General features: G+C 39.7%; 1 protein-coding gene and 1 non-coding gene across 3 annotated transcripts in view; one reads left to right on the plus strand and one right to left on the minus strand.

The window, feature by feature from the left end:
- The window catches only part of AATF (apoptosis antagonizing transcription factor), a 102,708-nt gene that overhangs the window by 65,669 nt on the left and 13,659 nt on the right, over positions 1 to 23,380 (minus strand). The window lies entirely within an intron of this gene.
- TRNAW-CCA (transfer RNA tryptophan (anticodon CCA)) lies at positions 9,750 to 9,822 on the plus strand. Its single transcript has one exon. It is a non-coding gene; the product is annotated as a tRNA-Trp (tRNA).

Here is a 23,380-nt window from a genome sequence, read left to right on the forward strand (position 1 = left end):
TTCTGAAGAGCACAGCTTAGTCCTGGGGTCCCTACCACCACCACCACCACCACACCCTCCCCCAGGAGATCTCCTTTGCCTCTGGTGTGAGCTACCACCTCATTCATTCAATCTCCCAACACATACCCTTAAGGAAGGTTCCAGTTCACGAATAGAAAACCAAGTTAATGACTTTCTGTTTGCAGTACAGTCAGCCCTCGGTATCCTCAGGGGATTGGTTCTAGGAGCTCTCCCCCACGATAACGAAACCCATGGATGCTCAAGTTCCCTATATGAAAGGGCCTAGTATTTGCATGTAACCTACATGCATCCTCCCACATACTTTAAATCATCTCTAGATTACGTACAACTAGTACAATGTAGATGCTATAAAAATCGTTGTGAATACTATGTAAATAGTTGCTAGAGTGCTGCAAATTCAAGTTTTGCTTTTTGGAACGTTCTGACATTTTTTCTTTCCAAGTATTTCTGATCCAAAATTGGTTGAATCCACGGATGCGGAACCCAAGGATATGGAGGTTCCATTGTACTGAACTGTGTATTAAAATTCTGCACACCAAGAATATGTTCTCACCTGATTCTCCTCACGACCAAAAGGATGCACGTGTAATAAAGCTGGTCAGGATTAAGTTTAAAGTCTATGACCAAGAACTTTCAGAATAAAATCTGGCCCGCTGAGAACCAAACTCTTACCTTCTTTATCAGCAAAATCCTACTAAAGGGGCTAAATAGACGTGGATAACTACTAGTTAAGTTTTGACAGCACTCAGACATCTCGCTTTATAATCAAAACTTTCCCATTTCCAGCAACTGCCAAGAAAATCTTCACATGGATGCCCCATCACTCCCTCAAACACCATGTCAGAAACAAAACTTTTTTCTTCCAACCTAATACTTCTCCTTTGTCTGATTCTCTCACCTCTGTCTAATGTTTTCACAGGAGATCACTGACATTTTAGAGCCCTTATTCAATATGTTCAGTCAGTTGCTAAATCCTGTGGTTTCCATACTTCCTATCACTAACAGTTGTCCATCTGTCTCTGGCTATGCTTCGATCACTCCTTCCCACTTTCCTTTAAGTAACTGTAATCTTCTCACAAGCATCCTTACTCTCATTTAGCAATCCCTACATTCATTTTTATTTTATATTCTAGACTAACCTCAGCCCACACGAACTTCAGTTTAAGTGATTTTTATGAATTTGATTCTATCTCTTCGGCTTCTACCTTGCGCAGCATGAGTAGCTTCCTCACTATTTTACATCTCAACCTATTTCATCAATGGGACACCAACACATGACTCAGACAAGTTCTCCAAACAGATCACACTGCAGCATTCCATTTCAACATACGGCTAAGAGCTTACCTGAGAAAGCCTCTGCAGATTGGTCAGAAGGAACTCAATAACCCAACAGCTACTTTGCATTCCTCCAATAATCTCCGTATAAGACTATACAGGGACTTCCCTGGTGGTCCAGTGGTTAAGAATCCGCCTTCCAATGCAGTGGACCTGGGTTCGATCCCTGGTCAGGGAACTAAGATCCCACAGGCCTCAAGGCAAGTAAGCCTGCGCGCTGCAACTACCAAGCCTGCATGCCCTGGAGGCCACACGCCACAACTAGAGAGAAGCCTGAGCGCTGTAACTAGAGAAGCCCGTGAGCCACAATGAAAGATCCCGCATGCCACAAATAAGACCCGTCACAGGGACTTCCCTGGTAGCACAGTGGTTAAGAATCCACCTGCCGGGCTTCCCTGGTGGCGCAGTGGTTAGGAGTCTGCCTGCCGATGCAGGGGACGCGGGTTCATGCCCTGGTCCGGGAGGATCCCGCATGCCGCGGAGTGGCTGGGCCCGTGAGCCGCTGAGCCTGCGCTCCGCAGCGGGAGAGGCCACAACAATGAGAGGCCCGCGTACCGCAAAAAAAAAAAAGAATCCACCTGCCAATGCAGGGGACACGGGTTCAATCCCTGGTCCGGGAAGATCCCACATGCCGTGGAGCAACTAAGCCCATGCACCATAACTACTGAGCCTGCACTCTAGAGCCTGCAAGCCACAACTATTGAGCCTGCGTGCCACAACTACTGAAGCCTACGCTCCTAGAGCCCATGCTCCGTAACAAGAGAAGCCACCGCAATGAGAAGCCCGCACGCAGCAACGAAGACCCAACACAGCCAAAAAAAGAAAAAAAAAAAGACCTAATGCAGCCAAAAAAAATAAATTAATTAATAAAAATAATAAAATAAAATATTGTTCTTGTAGCCAAAAAAAAAAGGACTGGGGCTTCCCTGGTGGCACAGTGGTTGAGAGTCCGCCTGCCAATGCAGGGGACATGGGTTTGTGCCCTGGGTGTGGGAAGATCCCACATGCCGCGGAGCAGCTGGGCCCGTGAGCCATGGCTGCTGAGCCTGCGCGTCCGGAGGCTGTGCTTCGCAACGGGACTGCAACGGGAGAGGCCACAACAGTGAGAGGCCGGCATACCGCAAAAAAAAAAAAAGGACTATATAAATACAACTTGCTTATTTAAATGTAACAGAAGATCCTTGACCACATCTTTTCTAAATTCCACATTCTAATACTTTTATAATCAGTACATATCCACACCACTTGGGAGGACCTGCAATACCTAAATATTACCTGAAAAAAATCCAAAATGCCTTGTGTTCTAAACCCAGGTTCTCCACCTGTTACTCTGAATCTTAACAAAACAAACAAACAAAAAAACCTTTCCACCAAATATAAAAATAAAAAGTTACTCTCATGAAGAAGAAAAAAGTATCACAGAATTATTCTTCGGACAGTTTTGGGGAAATGGATTAGGCACAAACAAGATGAGAAGTAGGCAAGAAGAATAAAAAGAATAAAGATATAATAATTTTAAAAGAGAAGAATTACTTTAAATGTGCTAAGTGTGTAACTAGGATAATGCAAAATTATGTATATAAACATGTAAATTTTTAAAGTAATGAGGAAAGCAGAGAATACAAATAACTACAAATATTAGGTTACCACAAATGATCATCTATGAAAAGAGCTGAATATTATAAACAGAGATTCCATATAGCTAAGGTTCTGAAAGTTATGTTACAGCCAGAACCTTAAGAAAGTAGAAGAGACACTAATACTTGGAAGGAAGCCCATGAAAACGCCGAAATCTCCTCTCATCCAAATTCTGTGCAAATATGAACCATTGTTTTTACCTCCTTTTCTAGAAACAGCTACATCTTAAGAGAGCCCATGTTCTCCAAAGTGAAACTACAAATCAATTTTGCATTTGCAAAGTAGTCTTCAAAATTCCCAAGCCTAAACCTTGAAAATATTAGGCTATGTGAAATAAGTCAGTTGCAAAAGGACAGATATTGTGTGATTACACTTATATGAGATATCTAAAAAAATGGTCAAACAGAAAATAGAAGGGTGGTTACCAAGGGCTGGGAAGAGGTGGGAATGGGGACTTATTGTTTAATGGACACAGAGTTTCAATGTGGGATGATGAAAAAGGTTTTGAAATGGACAGTGGTAATGGTTGCATAACAATGCAAATGTACTGGCTACTGAACTGTACACTTTAAAATGGTTAAAAATGGTAAATTTTATGTCATATCTATTTTACCACAATTTTTAAAAACACCTTAAAAAAACCCTAAGACCAAAGTAGTAATAATTCTACCATCCCAGTCTATCTCTCTACAGAAAAAAATCGTCTACATTCCTTCAACCTGGAGCCTAGTCCAAAAGAACAATGGAATATTATTCAGCCTTAAAATGGAGAGGAGGAAAAAAAAAAAAAAAATGGAGAGGTGGGCTTCCCTGGTGGCGCAGTGGTTGAGAGTCCGCCTGCCGATGCAGGGGACACGGGTTCATGCCCCGGTCCGGGAGAATCCCAGATGCTGCGGAGCGGCTGGGTCCGTGAGCCATGGCTGCTGAGCCTGCGCGTCCGGAGCACAGGCTCCGCAACGGGAGAGGCCACAGCAGTGAGAGGCCCACGTACCGCAAGGAAAAAAAAAAAAAAGGAGAGGAATTCTGACACATGTTACCACATGGATGAACCTTGAGGACATTATGCTGAGTGAAATAAGCCAGTCACAGAAGGACAAATCCTGTATCATCCCACTTATATGAGGTACCTAGAGTAGCCCAATTCATAGCAACAGAAACGGTGCTTGCCAGGGGCTGGGGCAAGAGGGAAATGGAGATTTGTTCTTTAATGGGTATAGAGTTTTAGTTCTGCAAAATCAAAAAGTTCTGGAGACTGGCTGCACAACAATGTGAATATATTTAGTACTACTGAACTGTACACTTAAAACAGGATAGTAAATTTCATGTTACGTGTCTTTTTACAATAAAAAATTATAAGAACAGGAAAATCAAGTGCCTGTCCCTTACTTCCTCTAGTACCATGTGTCCATGATCTAAAATATGAGATCAAGAACCATGCAGGGAAGAAGCTGCAAAGCAGTTCATAATGTTTATGGCTGCTTGCCCCCAACAAGCAAGTCATAATTTGACTCTCTAATGTAACATAACCAAGAATTCTGAAAACGTCCAACAAAAAGACTACTACTTTTAAGGGCCACTTTCAAGTAGCTACACAAGCCCTTTTTTTTTGTTCAAGTCAGTTTTTAAAAATCCATCGCAGATATATTAGACAGCATATCAATCCAACAAGAAAGCAGAGAGCCAATATCAGTAAATCAAAGTGTGCCTTTCTGTTAATACTCTCTCATATGTTCTCATTTTATACACCCCTTCACCCAGTCAGAAAGTAGCCCTAAAGTATTTAAGCTCCATTCAGGGATAGCACCACCATGCATCAAAGTGTCAAGAGACCTACCAGAGGTGAAATCTGCAATTCTGTGCTGCTAACCACCAAAAAAAAAAAAAAAAAAAAAGTTTATCAAAGTCAAGTCACCAGTGGCCAACACATGGACAACCTCCTGCGAAGAGATTTAGAAGCCAGAGCCCAATTCTTGTTTCTCTGTGATATTAGGGCCACATCTCCTTCTAGTAAAATTTTATGTAAAACCTGAAGAGACGATGAGCAATCCTCTGCTGGTCGCAGTAGGCCTCCTGGAAGCCACACCTGACGAGGATGAGGAAAGACTCTCTCCCAGAGGCTCAAATCCAATAGTGAATTCTTCGCAGCCAAAAACCAAACCAAAACAAGCAACTCTCTTTAGCATTCATATAGGGCTGAATTCTATTTGTTCAACCCTATGAATGTGAAAGGGAATGGAATCAACAGTTTCTAGTTCACCTCTAGCTTTTCTCCCAATTAGCGTCAGAGTTAAAAATTAACAAAAGCTGCAGATACTTTCTTCTTGTTCAAACGAACAAGCCCAAACAGTAATACTGACAGAATTCGGAATTATGATACAGTGGAGCCTTCACGTAGTTCTTTGTTGAAGAAGTTAGGGCACCTGGCCACAAAACAAATGGCGACCGTCAAGGACATATATGCTTATTTTGTCTTACATGGTCCATTTCCAGAGGCTTTTCCCTTAAGAGGAGATTAAGAAGGACCTATGCCTCACCTTATTACCAAGATTCAACCCAAGCACCTGGGCACTGGCTTTAGGAATAATTTCCCAAGTAGAGAATAAAAAGAAAGAGTACTTTACTAAGGGTCAGGAGCCCTGTATCCTAACTGACACTATCACCAACTAGTCATTTTCCACTGAGTGGACCAATTTAATCTCTTCAAGTCCCAATGGTCTCATCTATAAAATGTAGATAATCCTTTGCCTGCTTATCTTACAGAATTAAGGTGAAAAATAGCAAATGCTTTTATATATTAAGGTATTCTGCCAATTTTTTTAATGCTGTAGAAAGAGAAAGTACATTACTATCACAAAATCAGCGTCTTTCACATGGTGAAAATCTCTAGCTCTGCCTGTTCTGATCTCCAGCAATAGGACTGAACTAGTATATTCATACATTCCTATATTAAGTATTCATTTACACACTACCCATATGCAAGCATTCTATATATAAAATGTCACCAATCTAAAAACCATTTTCACTTAACAGCTTTATTTTTTTCCCTGATTCATCTAGGCTGTTCGATGTAAACAAAACTGTAGGCAGAGAATAAGTGTGGACATGGGCACACAGTTCATTAATTAGATTATAAGCCAATAAGTAAAACTTCTGGCAAGGGGATGGAGGGCAACGGGAAGAGCAAATGTATAAAGTAAAATAAAGCTCACCTTATCAGTTTTTAAATATCCACACCATTATTTTTTAAGTAAATATGCAAGCATACAATTATGTATGTGCAAGTAATATAAACTCCCACATTCCTACTACCCCAGATATATACATTGAGGTAGAATATACAGATCGCAAGAGCATTTTTTTTTTCTTTCCTCCTTCTAAAGTAACTCTAGGACTGCAGCTAAACTATAGGTCAAAAGGACACACGATATACTGGCCTGAGAACAATACTTTTCATTCAAATCCATACAAGCCTGCCACTTGCAGCAGTCATCCCCGGCAATTAATCCCCCAAGAAAGACGTTTGATTAAATCTTTTCAAGCAAATCCTTTGCTTTGCTTTTGTTAGTTCACTTCTTGTCAACATCCATTAAAATATGCCTTTAATTCTCCCACAATCTTAAAAAACACCGATTCCACTGTCTTCAACTTTAATCAACTGTATGGCCGGCATTTTTCATTTCATAATAATGTGCTGCTTGGAATTCAAGAGGCAGGCTCAGCATCAATCATCTGGTAAGAATTTTTCCACTGCAATAAATATGCAAATGAGGAGAGCCAGTCAGTCGTATTTCAGGCCCGACTTGCTAGTGTTTTAAAAAAGACACAAATTTATTAATTGCCGGTGGCCAGAGGAATCCTATTACTTTGGGCATTGATTACAAAGCTGTGTGAGTGATTATTGTGCAACTCGCGGGCTACCCAGGCATGAGGAAAAATTATTAAAGCAAGGCAGAGATTATCAACTCGGAATAACAATAAGCCTTAACATTTAGGCCCTAACTTCTTCAACAAAGAATTACGTGAAGGCTGCACTGTATCATAATTCCGAATTCTGTCAGTATTACTGTTTGGGCTTGTTCTATATTCCCCAAGCAGGATGGCGTTACCAGTAAGAAAGAGCACTGCAGGTTACAAATTCCTTAACACCCACTGTGTGGATGAGTCGCTATCATTTCCAGTGTGGGTGCAACTAGAATTTTTATATATCCATGTAGGTATACACATACACAGGTGTGGGCATGTATATAACCCCCCGATTTATTAGAGAAACAGATGTACTCTTAGGAGGACCATATTTCGACTGGAACAGTAGAAGTAGTTCTGTCCCACTCTGTTGGTTGGTTCTGTGAACCAAAAGTAGGATCTTTTTTTTTAATGGTACAAAATCACCACCAGGATAACTTTTCCAAAGCAGAGTGTGGGGACTTATATTCTAAAATCACGACAACTAATCCAAAAGCAGACTTGGGTTTTCCAACCTCAGGGAGCCCCATGGTAGAAGGCATGCAGTCTGTGCAGGGGTCTATGAGGAAATGATTTGATGGGCTAATTCTGAATGCAAAGTATTTTTGTGAGAAACATTCAGCCTAAGACATATTAAATCAAGTAAGAAAGAGGACTCAGTGGACAAAACTTATTTTTTCTCTTAAGAGAATGATGTAGGGAATTGGGGAGTAAGTGGAAGTTGAAATAAGGGAGAGGTGAAGAGACATAGGATAAAATATGTTGGGTGAGCCCCCTCACAGAAAGAAACCAAAAGGAAAAATCCTTCCCATTTTACATTACTGTCGCACTAAGTAACATGATAGATAGTGTGCATTTGAGTTCTGTGGAGGGACATCCCACTCAAGCTGTAATTTCTGACCAGGTATGAATGTGTAAGGAAGGGAAAAGAAGTGCAGAATTTCTTAGGTTTCCCTGAATACTCTCTCAAATACCTTGATGAAGTGTGTCAATAAATCCTTAAAAAGCCCTACAGGACACAGCAATCTAACTGATCAATGTACTTTCCGAAATCCACTAGCTACCTTCCGTTTCACAGTTCCTAGACAACCTCCATTGTTCCAGAGTACTTACCTGAAAAGGGAAATTTATTTTTCCCCTTTAAACAGAAAGGGTAAATGCTCAGAGCACTGAGGTACTTAAAATCCAAGTTTATTTACCACAGTAATTGCTTAAACTGTCTAATATAGGAGTTACCCTGGGAGAGTGGAGATACTTTCATTTTTATTTGATATACTTTTGAACTGTTTGAATATTTTATAAGCACATATTACTCTTACAATTTAAAATGCTATAAAGTTTAAACTCTGAAGTAAGGGAACTTGTTAAAAATAAAATTAAAACCACAATCCAAGTAACCTTCTGTTTCATATAAAATAGTCTGATCCTTTCATATTAAAAAGCCTTTAAATAAACAGGTAGTGAACTGTCCCGAACCAAGTGCCCAAATTCTCTATACAGTATGGGTCTGGAAATGGGGGTTCCCATGCAGTTAATCCTTCCTCTCTCAGTATCCTTCACAGCATTGCTACAACACATATTGTACTGTGCATGTTGTAAGCAGCTTGAGACACAGACCTTGTCCTGCCACTCTAGCAGCCAACACATCACTTGGGCCATAAAAAGTACTCTACAAATATTTCAGTTCCAGAGAATTGATGCCCAAGTCACATGACAGAACATCTAACTACACTATCATTTCCAAATCTAAATGCTGACAAGCAAACAAAATGTGGACTCCCTATCTGCTACCTTCAACAACTGTGTATCCTCAACAAACTGACCTTTTGTTAACAGAAGCAAGGTAATCAAGCTTAACTTTTTCCTTATTTGAACACGCCAACTATAAGATGTATAGGCTACTCCTAAGAGTCTCAAAACCACTGTATCAGATTTAAGAACTTACAAACATGAAAATAATTAACAATTTTTGTTAGGCATGTTACAATGCATTCTCATGAAAAGTCATTATCGCCACTTGGATAAACTGAGGCTCAGAAAATAAAAGATTATTTTATTTGCGTTCCTTTTAATATTAGCGAAGGTAAGCACTGCTTATTCATCAACCCAAAAATGAAACACGTTGAGATGCTGCTTTCATGTAAAAACATTTAAATGATGCTTAAAAAGTGGTTTACCTATCTCCACACCTTGCTGTGAGCATCCTGAGGCAGGGACTGAACCGCTCACCTTGGTATACTGGGTGTTGGCAAACGGCAGACTCCACACTGTTGAATGAATAACTGAATAAAAATGACATCCTAATATTCTTCCTGGCATGTGCTTTTTGTGTGTGCATTTCAAATCTCCAAAGAACTAACTATAAGTATAGCACCAGTATTTATTTATATAACCCCTTTAAGAAGAGGGAAACAAATACTGTGGCCACAGAGCTATAGCCTAAGAAAAAAACTATTACCACTATTAAGATTAATAGCTAACACTTATCAAGGACCTACTAAGTACCAGACACTAGCCTGAGCACTTTTCATGTAGTAACTCATTTAAATCCTCACAACAATCCTTTCAGGTACATACTATTATTATATCACCGTTATACAGATGAAGAAAATGAAACACTACTACAAGCTTTAAAAAAAAACTGCACGTTTTTCATTTTCTAGATCAATGTACCTTTATGGGATATGTATCAAAACTACCTGGAAAACGAAATGAAATTTTCAATTCCAAAAAAATGACAAAACTGCCCTCCTCAATACCATGACACAATAAAAAGCACTAGTGACGGGACTTCCCTGGTGGTCCAGTGGTTAAGACTCCATGCTCCCAATGCAGGGGGCCCGGGTTCGATCCCTGGTCAGGGAACTAGATCCCGCATGCTGCAACTAAGACCCAGCACAGCCAAATAAATAAATAATTTAAAAAACAAACAAAAAAAAAACAGTAGTGAGTTTCTGTTAAAATGCTATATCTAAATTTGGTCCTCACACTTGAAAAAACAAAGTGGAGAAATTAAAGAAAGCCCAAGTCATACGGATGGAAGGCAGGTCCTGTAAGACAAGATAAAAGAATATTTGCTTAACCCGAAAAAGAAAATGTTAAGAAATGGATTAATAGTCTCCAAAATTCAAATGGCCAAATACATCCAAAAAAAGATGCTTAGCCTTACTTAAAAAAAAAAAAATTAAAGCAATGTGATACTTTTCTGATAGTGCTTGATGCTGGCAAGAATGTGAAGGGGCACTCTCCATACACAACTGATAAGAGTTAATTAGCTCAGCGGATCCTGAAAGCAATCTGGCAAAAAGTATCAAAGTTTTACAAACGCATGCCTCCTGACCCTACTATTCCACTTCTAGAAATTAATTCTAGAGAAATAATCAGATAAGAAAGCAAAGAGGTGGCTACAAAAACATTAATTTTTAGCATTATTTATAATAGGTAAAAACAGCAAACATCTTAAGTGCCCATTTATAAGGTATTTAGCCAAATAACTTTCTGGGCAGCTGTTGAAAAGGATAAGTATAAACAGAATTTGGTCTGAATACACTAAACCATAAATACTTCGGGGGATAACTGAAGTAATCTGAGTATGGAGTGGACATATTACTTAGGACTGTTAGGAAGTATTGATTTGGTTAGAGGAGATGACCGTGTTACATAGGAAACACTCTTACTTTTTAGAGCTATTTATAGAAGTATTTAGAGGCAAAATGACATGATGATGAGTACTTTAAAATACTTCAGGAAAAAAAATGAAAACAAAGATAGCATATTTTTTTTTTTTAAAGAAAGAACAGGTGGGCTTCCCTGGTGGCGTAGTGGTTGAGAATCTGCCTGCCAATGCGGGGGACGTGGGTTCGGGCCCTGGTCTGGGAAGATCCCACATGCCACAGAGCAACTGGGCCCGTAAGCCACAACTACTGAGCCTGCGCGTCAGGAGCCTGTGCTCCGCAACAAGAGAGACCGTGATAGTGAAAGGCCCCCGCACCGCGATGAAGAGTGGCCCCCGCTTGCCGCAACTAGAGAAAGCCCTCGCACGAAACAAAGACCCAACACAGCCAAAACTAAATAAATAAATTTTTAAAAAATCTTTCCCTAAAAAAAAAAATAACAGGTAAAACATATTTATTAACGTGGGAAGATGGTTTTAGTTCAACGTATCCTTATGATCTCATTTACAGTTTAAAAAAAGGTTAAATTGACATAAATACCTAGAAGAATATACACCAAACTGCTAGAGAGAGTTCTCTCTGAAGAGCACTATTAATAGAAAGGAAAAAGAGGACTTTCACCATCCATGTTACATATTTCAGGATTAGGTCAGGGGGAGGGGGATAATTAGTACTGTTTGAAAAAGAATTTTTTTTTACTACAAACTTCACTTTAATAATTTTTTTAAAAAGCTGATTAAGATTAAATAAATATATTCAAGTACACAGAGAGATCTTCTGAAGTAGATATAATTCTTCCTGTCAACAGAATAATCAAACAAAAAGACAGATTAAAATAAAACCAGGAGAAATTAGAAGTAGCCATACATTTGATTGACAAGAAGATCACCCATCCCTAGAACTAATTTAAAATTTTCCCTGTATGGTCACAAAAGAAATATGAAAGACCAATAAATGTAAGGAAAAAATGTTTACCCTCGTTAAACGCTGGGGAATGTAAATTTTTAAAAAATGCAAATTAAAAGAAGCAGAAACCATTTTCCACCTATCAAAGTGACAAAGATGAAACAAAATTATAATATCCAGGGTTGACAAGGATAAGGGAAACTGACATTCATATAAAGAAGATGAAAATGTAAACTGATCCAGCTTTTCTGGGGGGCGACTTGGCCATACAGATCAAATGCCTTAAAATTGTGCATATCCTTAGAACACATACTAATTCCACACCTAGAAATTTATTTTATGAAACAAAGTTATCACAGATGTGAGTAAAGATTTAGTAACAATAATGTTTACTGCATTATTTATAAAAATGAAAAACTGGAAACAATCCAAATGTCCAACAATAAAGAACTAGTTAAACTACCCATATGATGGAAAGTCTCTGCTGCCATTAAAAATAATGCTGTAGAACAATATTTAATGACATGGAAAAATATTCATGATCTCTGTTAAGTAGAAAAAAGCACACTGCAAAACAGAATATAGAATATGGTTCCATTTTTGTTCTAACTACACACCCACAGAGGGAAAGAAAACCAGAAAATATTTATACCATGTACCAAAATATTAAAAGTACATAACTCCAGCTGCTGAGATTGAGGAAGATTATTTCCTTACTTTCCCTTGGCCATTTTCTAAATTTTATATAATGAATATGTAGCACATTTATAATAAGAAAAACACATTTTTATCTTTTTCTTTATCACTTAAAAAAAGTCTTGCCTGCCTAGGGGAGGGACTAGATCATCTGATCCCCCAAGGGTCCTTCTAGCTCTCTTACTGAAAAAGCAGTACGAAGGAATGATCTTTAGAAAAACTGAAGGATGCATTTACGATTCACACTCTAAGCCTTCTGTTTTACAACAAATTCATCTCCATCTCTCTCCTGCCTTCATTCCTTTAAGCTTTGGCATTTATTCCATTTCTTTATTCCCTCATACTTTCTTTAAAGGGAAGATTAAAAAAAAAAAAAACACAGATTAGAGTAGTTCAGACTATGTGCATAGTGATGGTCTAGAGCAGTGGTTCTGAAGCAAAGCAGACGTCATACTGGCCTTGCCTCTAACTGTGTGGCCTTAACCAGGTTACTTAACCTAAGACTTGATTTCCTCTTCTGTACAACATAGTTATCAGCCAGCCCCTATTTCACAGGCTGCCATGAGAACTAAATGAGACACTCGTAAAAACTTAATACAGTGCATGGGGAGTAGTGCCAACTAACAAATGGGAGCTATTTTTATTATTTTTAGAGGATAGTGGCATCCTGCATTGTACTTGCTCAATAAAATACCAAGATAGAAGTAAATTAACCAACCCGATTCTCAAAAGGTCACTTCTGATTTCTTTTCCCTCGTGTTCTTCTACCGCATGAGCCTTACTGAGGACACGGGAAATGCTTTCTAATCACTCGAGTTAGCACATTTGTCTCTGCCCTCTTCCAAACCCCCACCACTGCTGACATTCACGTAGCATAGATTATGTGCCATCTTAAGGACGAAAGAATCTTTAAGATTATCTGAACAGCCCCTCTACCTATAAAAATTTTCCTTGCATGAAACAATATGAATAGCTAGTAAAAACTCTTCTCAAAATAGTAGCATTTTGGACTTATACAGAAGCAAATTTATTCAACTGCCTCAAGAAAAACAGAATCTGGGAGATTTGAGACTAAACACCAAGCAAAACAATCAATATTACATGAGAGCAAATGAAAAATTACCAAAGAACTCAAACGAAAGTGTAGTCCAAGCACAACAAACTTTCAAAGCAAGTAATATGGGCAAATTTATTTGGGGACAGGTAATAAATTTAATAATTATAATAATCAAGAGAGAATTGTCTAAAGGTATCATGACATACTGACTTTCTCTAAGATAATTTATAACTAACATAATAATAGCCTTTGTTTTTATTCCCCACACCTCGCAATCTCCTCTCCTTGTCAAACTTCCATTAAAGCTTAATGGAGGGCTTCCCTGGTGGCGCAGTGGTTGAGAGTCCGCCTGCCAATGGAAGGGACACAGGTTCGTGCCCCGGTCCGGGAAGATCCCACATGCCGTGGAGTGGCTGGGCCCATGAGCCGTGGCCGCTGAGCCTGCGTTTCCGGAGCCTGTGCTCCACAATGGGAGAGGCCACAACAGTGAGAGGCCCGCGTACCGCGCAAAAAAAAAAAAAAAAAAAAGCTTAATGGAAAAATATATATAGTGGAAGAAAATATATATTAAATATATTAAAATATCTAGAAGAATACACTTCCATTGTTTTCTCTGAGAAGGAGGTATGGGAATTTGGGAAAGTGGAAGAACTTTCACATACATCTCTACTGTTTATGTATTTTTTTTACCGTGAAGATTTTATATATACCTTTATATATAAAGATATATGTAAAGATTTTACATATATATTGTAATGGAAGAGTATAAGGACAAATTAAATTAAGTCCCATAAAAGCCCTAGCAAGTTTCATAAATATCAGGGGAAAAAAGGTCTCCACTCTTTCGAAAAATGCTTTGCAGCTTCTCATGGTATTTTTAAAGATGGACTAGCTACTGTTGGGAAAATACATTATAAGTAGGTAAGCATTAGCCATGGTTGAAACTGGAAAGCAGGAACCTGCTAAACCAGTGATCTGATTTCACATTTCCAACTGCTTTTATACCATCTAACATATCAAGATGGAGACCACCTCCAGCTTTGACCAAGGCGTCCAAAAGAAATGGTAACAACCCAAACACTTTGGAAAGTCATTTCATGAAAAAGAAACTCACAAAAGGAATATTATGAAACAGCATACTTGACATAAGCACAGGGGTATGTTCTTCTAGATGTCTGGGGTTATTTGGATTATGAAAGGCAACCTCATTTATCAGTACTACTACTATTACCAAGAGGAAAAAAAAATCTGCAAATTCAGAGTAAACAGAATTAGGCCTCCTACATTTAGCCAAGTGAAACAACCAACAAAAACCAAACACATAAATTCTCTATGTCTTTCAGAGGTTTTTTCCCCTTTAAACAAAGGATTTACTTTCTGCTCTTCCTGTGGCCCCCTACATTTGGATCCCTCTTTCCTACTTTGGTACAATGTATCCCTAAGTAGTTTCAATGAGTTGTGAATTAATTGTCATTCACAAGCCGAAAAAAAAGAAGAAGAAGAAAGAAAGAAAAAGCAGGATTAACTGCAATTGCCACTACAACGGAGAAACTTGCATCTTGCACTCTTACCATGTAAATAAGGCACAGATCCTGCAGGAACATGCCAAACACCAAGATTCTTAATTAATGGAGCTCTTTAATGTGCAAATCAGGAACAAATTGCAAGTTCTGACTTGCATTGATTATGAAAACATTAATTGAATGAGCAAGACCCTAAAAAAAAGACACAATCCTAAGTCTTCAAAGAGACCAAAAGAATACAAAGCTCTGGAAACCAGACAAGTCTGACCAATGTGTAAAATGTAAACCTAAAACTGAGGCCTGCTCACTAGTACACAATGAATTTAAAAACAAGAAACAAAAACCTCAACAGTTTAATCAGAAAGCAATCACCATAAAAGCGTCTATTCCACCAACATCTAGCATTAAGCAGAAAAATGACTGTTCACTCCAGAAGCTCACAGACACTGCTTTAATGAAAAAAAAACCCTTTATATATACACACACTTATATGTATATAGGTATAACAAAACAGTGCTGTCTCTTTAAAAAGAAATTCATCCTATATAAATTATAGCCATAAACTTTTCCTGCAGTGCAGTCTAATTAATTCTTGTTCTATACACAAAGGGAAATGCTGGGTGACAAATGGGTGTGAAGCCAGAAAGCTGCCAGGTCTGCAAAACATTTTCTACTTCAATTTATAAGCAATTTTGCAGTAAATCATCAACCAGAACCTGGAATCTCAGGAATCTCTGAGTGTCCAAACCACATTATATCACTTATCAAAGAGAGAAGGAAAAGGAGTTTAAAGACATCTCATTTTTCAGTTCTAACCCACATCAAAATCTAGAAGCTCTGCATAATCTATTATTCTCTTCTGGGTAAGGTTTTAGTACCAGAGATATATTTTTCAAGCAAAAATGACACTATAGGTTGATGTAGCCCATTCCTCCATCCCTAGAAGTACTGTATCATGTACCCATTACCATAAGAAATATTCCCAGAGTTATGTGGGAATAACCACATAACTATTTACACCCCTCCCTCAATCTAAGCAAAATGTTCACAATCAAGCCAAGCGGAAGGGTTCAGAGGCAAGCCAGCGGACAAAATTTAGGGATGAAACACTCCAAGGAAATGAGTCTACCGAAGAGGAAAATAGAAACTTACAGGAAACAAAGAAGAAAGCAGGGCTGCCCCTTTGTAGTCAAACCCTTCCCCCACCCCTAACCTCTGCCAGCCACTGATCTATTCTCCATCCCTTTAGTTTTACTTTTTCCAAAATGTCATATAAATGGAATGTTAAAGTATACATATAATATTTTGAGACTGGCATCTTTCACTAGCATAATACCTTTGAGATTCATCAGTGATTCTGCATTTAACAATATTTTGCTCCTTTTTATTGCTGAGTAATATACCACAATTTATCTGTTTGTCTACTGAAGGACATTTGAGCTGTTTCCAGTTTTTGGTGATTATGATTAATGCTGCTATAAACACACACATACAAGTCTTTGTGCGGACATATGTTTTCATTTCTCTAGGGAAAATATCTAAAAGTAGGACTGCTGGATCATCTCGTAAATATACGTTTAACTTTATAAAAAAACTAGCTTTCTTCCACAGTGGCTATACCATTTTGCATTCCCACCAGCAATGCATGGAAGCTCCAGTTGCTCTGCACCCTTGCTGACACTTGATGTTGTCAGGTGTTTGTTTTTGGTCATTCTAATAGGTATATAGGGGCATCTCCTTGTGGTTTTAATTTGCATTTCCATCAACACTAATGATTATGTTAAATAAACATCTTTTCATGTGCTTATTTGTCATCATATATCTTCCTTGGTAAAGTTTCTGTTCAAGTATTTTGCCCTTTTTTTTTAAAGGGTATTTTTTATTGTTGGGTTTTAAGAGTTCTTCATATATCCTGGACACAAATCCTTTGTCAGATGAGTGATTTGCAAATATTTTCTTTCAGTCTGTAGCTCTTCTTTTCATTCTGTTAATGCGTCTTTCACAGAGCAAAAGATTTCCTTCTGATTTAGTCCAATCATCAGTTTGTTCTTTTAAGGATTATGCTTTTGATGATCTAAGAACTCTCTCTAACCAAAGGTCATGGAGATTTTTCTCCCATGTGTTCTTCAAAACACTTTATAGTTTTATGCTTAACATTCAAGTTGATGAAGTATTTTGTTAATTTTTGTATGAAGTATGAGCTGTAAGTTGAAGTTCACTTTTTTTGCAAATGAATGTACTATTGTACTAGCACCATTTGTTGAAAAGACTATCTTTCTCCACTACCTCTGCACCTTTGTGAAAAGCCAATTGCCTATATTTGTGAGAATCTATTTCTGAACTCTCTATTTTATTCCACTAGCTAAAATAAATTTAAAAGGAATAAACCCACAAAGGAAGGACAAAGTACAAGCATACCTTGTTTCATCGCACTTGGCAGATACCCTGTGTTTTACAGATTGAAGGTTTCTGGCAACGCTGTATCGAGCGAGTCTATAGGCACCATTTCCCAACGCATTTGCTCACTTCATGTCTCTGTGTCACAGTTTAGTTAGTCTCACAATATTTCAAACATTTCCATTATTATCATATCTGTTTCGGTGATCTGTGATCAGTGATGTCTGATGTTACAGTTGTGACTATCTCGGGGTGCCACAAACCATGCCCATATAAGACGGTGAACTCAAAACTGATTGTTGAAATGACAACAAAGGATTTAGAACATTACATGAACTTAGCTGATAAAGCAGTGGGAGGGTTTGAGACGACTGACTCCAATTTTGAAAAAGGTTCTACTGTGAGTAAAACACTATCAAACAGCATCACCTGCGACAGAGAAATCATTCATGAAAGGAACAATCACTGTGGCAAACTTCACCGCCCCCCCGCCTCCAGCAAACACCACCCCCCACGCCCCCACCACCCCGCTGCCTCCCCGCAATCAGTCAGCAGCCATCAACATCAAGGCAAGACCCTCCACCGGCCAAAAGATTACAACTCACTGAAGGCTCAGATGACAGTTAGCATTTTGTAGCACTAAAGCATTTTTTAATTAAGGTATGCAGATTTTTTTTAGACATAATGCTATTGCTATTATACACTTAATAGTATAGTGCAGCCATAACTTTTATATGCACTGGGAAACAAAAACAGTCATGTGAGTCACTTTATTGAGATATTCGCTTTATTGCAGTGGTTTGGAAATGAACCTGCAATATCTCTGAGGTATACCTGGATAAGAGAGATGACAGAAACCAAGTGTTGCAAGCTAAAAAGCCAATGACTACACGGTTATTAGAATGTCTGAAATTAAAAAGACTGACCATGCCAAGTGTTAATAAGGATGTGAAGCAAGTGGAACTTTTATACACTGCTGGGAGGATTATAAAATGGTATAACCACTTTAGAAAACAGCTTGGCAGTTTCTATGAAAATTAAACATATTTACCATGTGACCCAGCCATTCCGTTCTTAGTTCTTCAGGAGGCATGAAGTATATGTCCATACAAAAGCATGCACACAAATGTTCACGGCAGCTTTATCCATAACAGCTAAAAACCAGAAACAAAACAAAGCAAATGTGCTATATCCATATACTACTACTACTACTACTCAGCAATGAACTGCTGATATAGGCAAAAACATGGCTGAATCTCAAAATAATTACACTGAGTGAAAGACAGACGAGAAGAGTACAAACTGCATGATTCCATTTATATAAAACTCTAGAAAATGCAAACTAATCTACAGTGACAGAGAGTAGATTAGTGGTTGCCGAGGAATGGGGAGGGACAGAGACAGAGATTACAAAGAGGCTGAGGAACTTCTGGGGATGAGGAATATGTTCGTCATCTTGACTGTGGTGATGGTTTCACGTGTGTACACAGAGGTCAAATTGTACAGATGCTGCTGACAGGTGAAGTAAGACGAGGACTGAGAACTGACCATTTAACTCAGCAACATGGTGGTCATCTGTGACCCTGAGGAGCAGTTTTGGTGGAGCAAGAGGGATACAGGCTTGACTGGAATGCGTTCATGAGAGAACAAGAGAAAGGGATTCAAGACAGTGAGTACAGACAACTCTTTCCAGGGATGCTGTTTACAGGGTTAGGGTTACAGAAATGGGACCTATATGCAGGTTACTGTATGTCAATTATAGCTCAATAAACCGGTTTTTTTTTTTTTTTAAGCAGATGGACAAATAACTGACTTAGCAAACCTGAGCTAGTTGACCTTGGTGCTGGCAGTGAAGAAAAAGAAGCAATCCCCTCACGGTCCGCAAATACAACCCCAGAAGCTTCAAGAACTAGCAGTGCCAGGCACCTCCAGGAGAGGAGAGGAAGGTAGGGCTACAAACAGTCAACACACCTCTTTACTCAGGCAGACGTTTAGAGGTTTATCCCTTGAAGAGAGGTAAACATAGGGTCTCTGGACAGGGGGACACCAGACACAGTTGAGGCAAGGGCATAGTTCTCGAAATGGGGAATAAGCAGAAGTTCACAGACTGAATGCTGAGACCCCCAGCCTACCCACCTCCTACAATGCTGGCAGCCAGGCAGGAGATTAGAAGTTCTCTAGCAACTAAGATCCCATAAAGAACAAAGATCTAAAAATACTGACATGCGGGTTTCCCCACATGGCCCAGATAGAGCACTCTACAATGGAAACCACAGACAAAGAGCCTCATCCAAACATACAAAGCTGCTAATCAGCTTCTGAGTACCCCACTCTTGAAAGTCAACAGTGGACAAGAGATCACCAAATATTTGAAGAAAGCATCTAACATATTACACCCAGGTTAAAACAAAAGAAAAGAAAGCAGCTTGGAGGAAACACACTACTCAGGAAGAACTCTTAAGACTATACATACATATATACACCAGGTATATCCCCAGAGAAATAAAATGTATGACAAGAAATAAAAATACTCAACAGATGAGAAAATAAAGCTGAGGAAATGTCTTAGGAAGTGGTGGGGGGGGGGGAGAAAAGAAAAAAAAGACAGAAAGAACTGGAAAACTGAAGAGAAAAAAAAAGAAGAAAATCAGACGAAAAGTCTAACACCAAATGATAGGCCTTGCAGAAAAAGAAGAGAAAAGAGAGGGTAGAAAAATCACTAACAAAATAATTTCAAGAAAATTTCCGAGGACTGAAAGATACGAGTCTCCAGCCTGAAAAGGCCTGCAGACACTCTGCACAATGATGAAACACATCCACAACAAGGTGCAGCATCATGAAATTCCAGAATTCTTTGGACAAAGAATTCAAAACAGGGAGGAAAAAACATTAAGATCAGGGATCAGAATGGCTTCTGACTCACCAACAGCAACTTCAGAAGGTGGAAAGCAAAGGAATATTCTGTAGACTTTTATACACAGTCGGCGAGTCAATCAATTGTGATGATAGAGTAAAGGTACTTTCAGACAATCAAGATCTAAAAAAGTTTCCCTCTCATGCATCCTTCCTCAGCAAGCTATTAGAGGGTGTGCTTCACCAAAATAAGGGAATAAGCCAAGAAAGATCCTGACAAGGAGATCCACACAAGTGGGAAGTGAAGGTAATCCCTAGGATGGTGGTGCAGGGAGATCCCAGCATGACGGCTGGGCACCAGAGAAGGCTAACAGTCCAGATTAGAGCAGGCCAAAAGGTTCTGGGAGACGGGGCTTCCCTGGTGGCACAGTGGTTAAGAATCCACCTGCCAATGCAGGGGACACAGGTTCAAGCCCTGGTCCGGGAAGATCCCACATGCCGCGGAGCAACTAAGCCTGTGCGCCACAACTACTGAAGCCTGCGCTCTAGAGCCCACGAGCCACAAGTACTGAGCCTGTGTGCCACAACTACTGAAGCCCACGTGCCTAGAGCCCGTGCTCCGCAACAAGAGAAGCCACCGCCATGAGAAGCCCGTGCACCACAACGAAGAGTAGCCCCCGCTTGCCACAACTAGAGAAAGCTCACGCGCAGCAACGAAGACCCAACGCAGTCATAAATAAATAAATAATTTTTCTAAAAAAAAGGTTCTGGGGGCTTCCCTGGTGGCGCAGTGGTTGAGAGTCCGCCTGCTGATGCAGGGGACACGGGTTCATGCCCTGGTCCGGGAGGATCCCACATGTCACGGAGCGGCTGGGCCCGTGAGCCGTGGCCGCTGAGCCTGCGCGTCCGGAGCCTGTGCTCCGCAGCGGGAGAGGCCACAACAGTGAGAGGCCCGCGTATCACACGCACAAAAAAAAAAATAATAATAATAAAAGGTTCTGGGAGAGACTTCTTTAGGAAGGTAAGCTGGCAGAAGAGCTGATGCAACTGATTATCTCGAGGGGAGATTTAGACAACTAGAGAAAAGTTCATGCTTGAATTACAGCATAGAAAACAAAATAAACAAAAAAGTAAGAGTTATTAACTCTAGAAAACAAAACGATGTGTGAGAAAGGAAAAATAATCATGGCATATATATTACCCGGCTGAGCTGTGAACAGTGTTTACACAGACATAATAATGTAAACACTGACTCCTGATCTAACCAAATTACAATATAACCAGGAAGGGACAGAAAGTGTGCATGAGTGTAGCAGGAACAAGGGCTAAATCCTCATTTTCATAATGAGGAGTCAATAAATAATGCCTAAAACTGAAAAATATAGTAGAAATGAAACATGTCACTTAGAGATACAGAGATAAATTCATGAATTCAAAAAATAATAGTAACAATTTAAAATATAATTGTTGCTTTAGGAGAGTGGGTTATGTATGGCAAGGTAGTGGAGTGTACAGTCAGCATACACTAGTTTTCATAACAAGCTCTGTAGAATTATTTGACTCTTTAAATTGTATACATGTGTGCTTCCCTGGTGGCGCAGTGGTTGAGAGTCCACCTACCGATGCAGGGGATACGGGTTCGTGCCCCGGTCCGGGAAGATCCCACATGCCGCAGAGCGGTTGGGCCCGTGAGCCATGGCCACTGAGCCTGCACATCCGGAGCCTGTGCTCCGCAACGGGAAAGGCCACAACAGTGAGAGGCCCGCGTAACGCAAAAAAAAAAAACAAAAAAAAAACTGTATACATGTTTAAACTTGGATAAAAATGTAAAAGAGAGGAAAAAAGTCCAGAGTAAACAAAAGCTGGTGGAGATAGGGATACTTCTAAGAACTAAAGTGAATATAAAACAAAAGCAAAAGAACTTTAAATGTACATAATATACTCTAAGTATATTAATTATATAGAAAAGGAACACTCAGAAAACAAAAGATCTTTTAGAGATTAAAAATATGATTGCGGGCTTCCCTGGTGGCGCAGTGGTTGAGAGTCCGCCTGCTGATGCAGGGGACACGGGTTCGTGCCCAGGTCCGGGAAGATCCCACATGCCACGGAGCGGCTGAGTCCATGAGCCACAGCCGCTGAGCCAGCGTGTCCCCAGAGCCTGTGCTCCGCAACGCGAGAGGCCACAACAGTGAGAGGCCCGCGTACCACAAAAAAAAAAAAAAGAACTAGGAAATTAAACTCAAAATTTTTCTGAACACAGATACAGAAAATCACAGAAAGATGGAACATGTCAGAGAAAAAACAACACTAATCCAGTTTAATACCTAAAAGAGAGCAGAGATGATGGAGAGAAGGAAATTAGCGAAGAAATATTAGAAGAGATCTTCCCAAAACTGAAAGACCACACAATCTTAAGATTAAAAGGGCCCAGTAAGTACTCAACACAATGAATAATAAAGGACCCATACCTAGACATAGCTTCGGGCAATTTCAGAAAACCAAGAATAAACAGAAGATCCCAAACATTTCCAGAGAACAAAAACAAGTCACCTACAAAGGAATGAGACTCAAACCAGCAACCACCTTGGACAACATCTGGATGACAGAAGACAATAGGGCATGTGGAAGGCTGAACAATGGTCCCCAAAGAGGTCCACATGCCATTCTAATCCCCAGAACCTGTGAATACCTTACTTTACAAGGCAAAAGGACTTCTTCACAGGTGTGATTAAGTTAAGGCTCTGCAATGGGGAGAGGATCCTGAGTTAGCCAGGTGGGCCCAATGTAAACAGGAAGTCCTTACAAGAGAGAGGCGACAGGGTCAGTCAGAAAAGGAACACTTGGTGTGATGGGATTGCTGGTTTTGAAGATGGAAAAGAGCCATGAGCCAAGGAATGCAGGCAGCCTCGAGAAGCTGGAAAAAGCAAGGAAACAGATGCTCCCCCAGAGTCTCTGGAAGGAGCACAGCCCTGCTGACCACCTGGATTTTAGGATTTCTAGCCTCCAGAACTGTGAGACAATAAAGTTCTGCTGTTTTAAGCCACCAAGTTTGTGGTAATTTGTTGTAGTAACAATTGGAAACTGGAACTTCCCTGGAGGTCCAGTGGGTAAGACTCCAAAGCTCCCAATGCAGGCGACCCGGGTTCAACCCCTGGTTGGGGAACTAGATCCTGCATGCATGCCGCAACTAACAGTTCACATGCCACAACTAAAGATCCCGCATGCTGCAACTAAGACCTAGTGCAGCCAAAATAAATAAATAAATAATTAAATATTTTTTAAAAAACAATAGGAAACTAATACAGGGCAGTACT

This window comes from Delphinus delphis, chromosome 19, assembly GCF_949987515.2.
Source record: "Delphinus delphis chromosome 19, mDelDel1.2, whole genome shotgun sequence".
Taxonomy (NCBI): domain Eukaryota; kingdom Metazoa; phylum Chordata; class Mammalia; order Artiodactyla; family Delphinidae; genus Delphinus; species Delphinus delphis.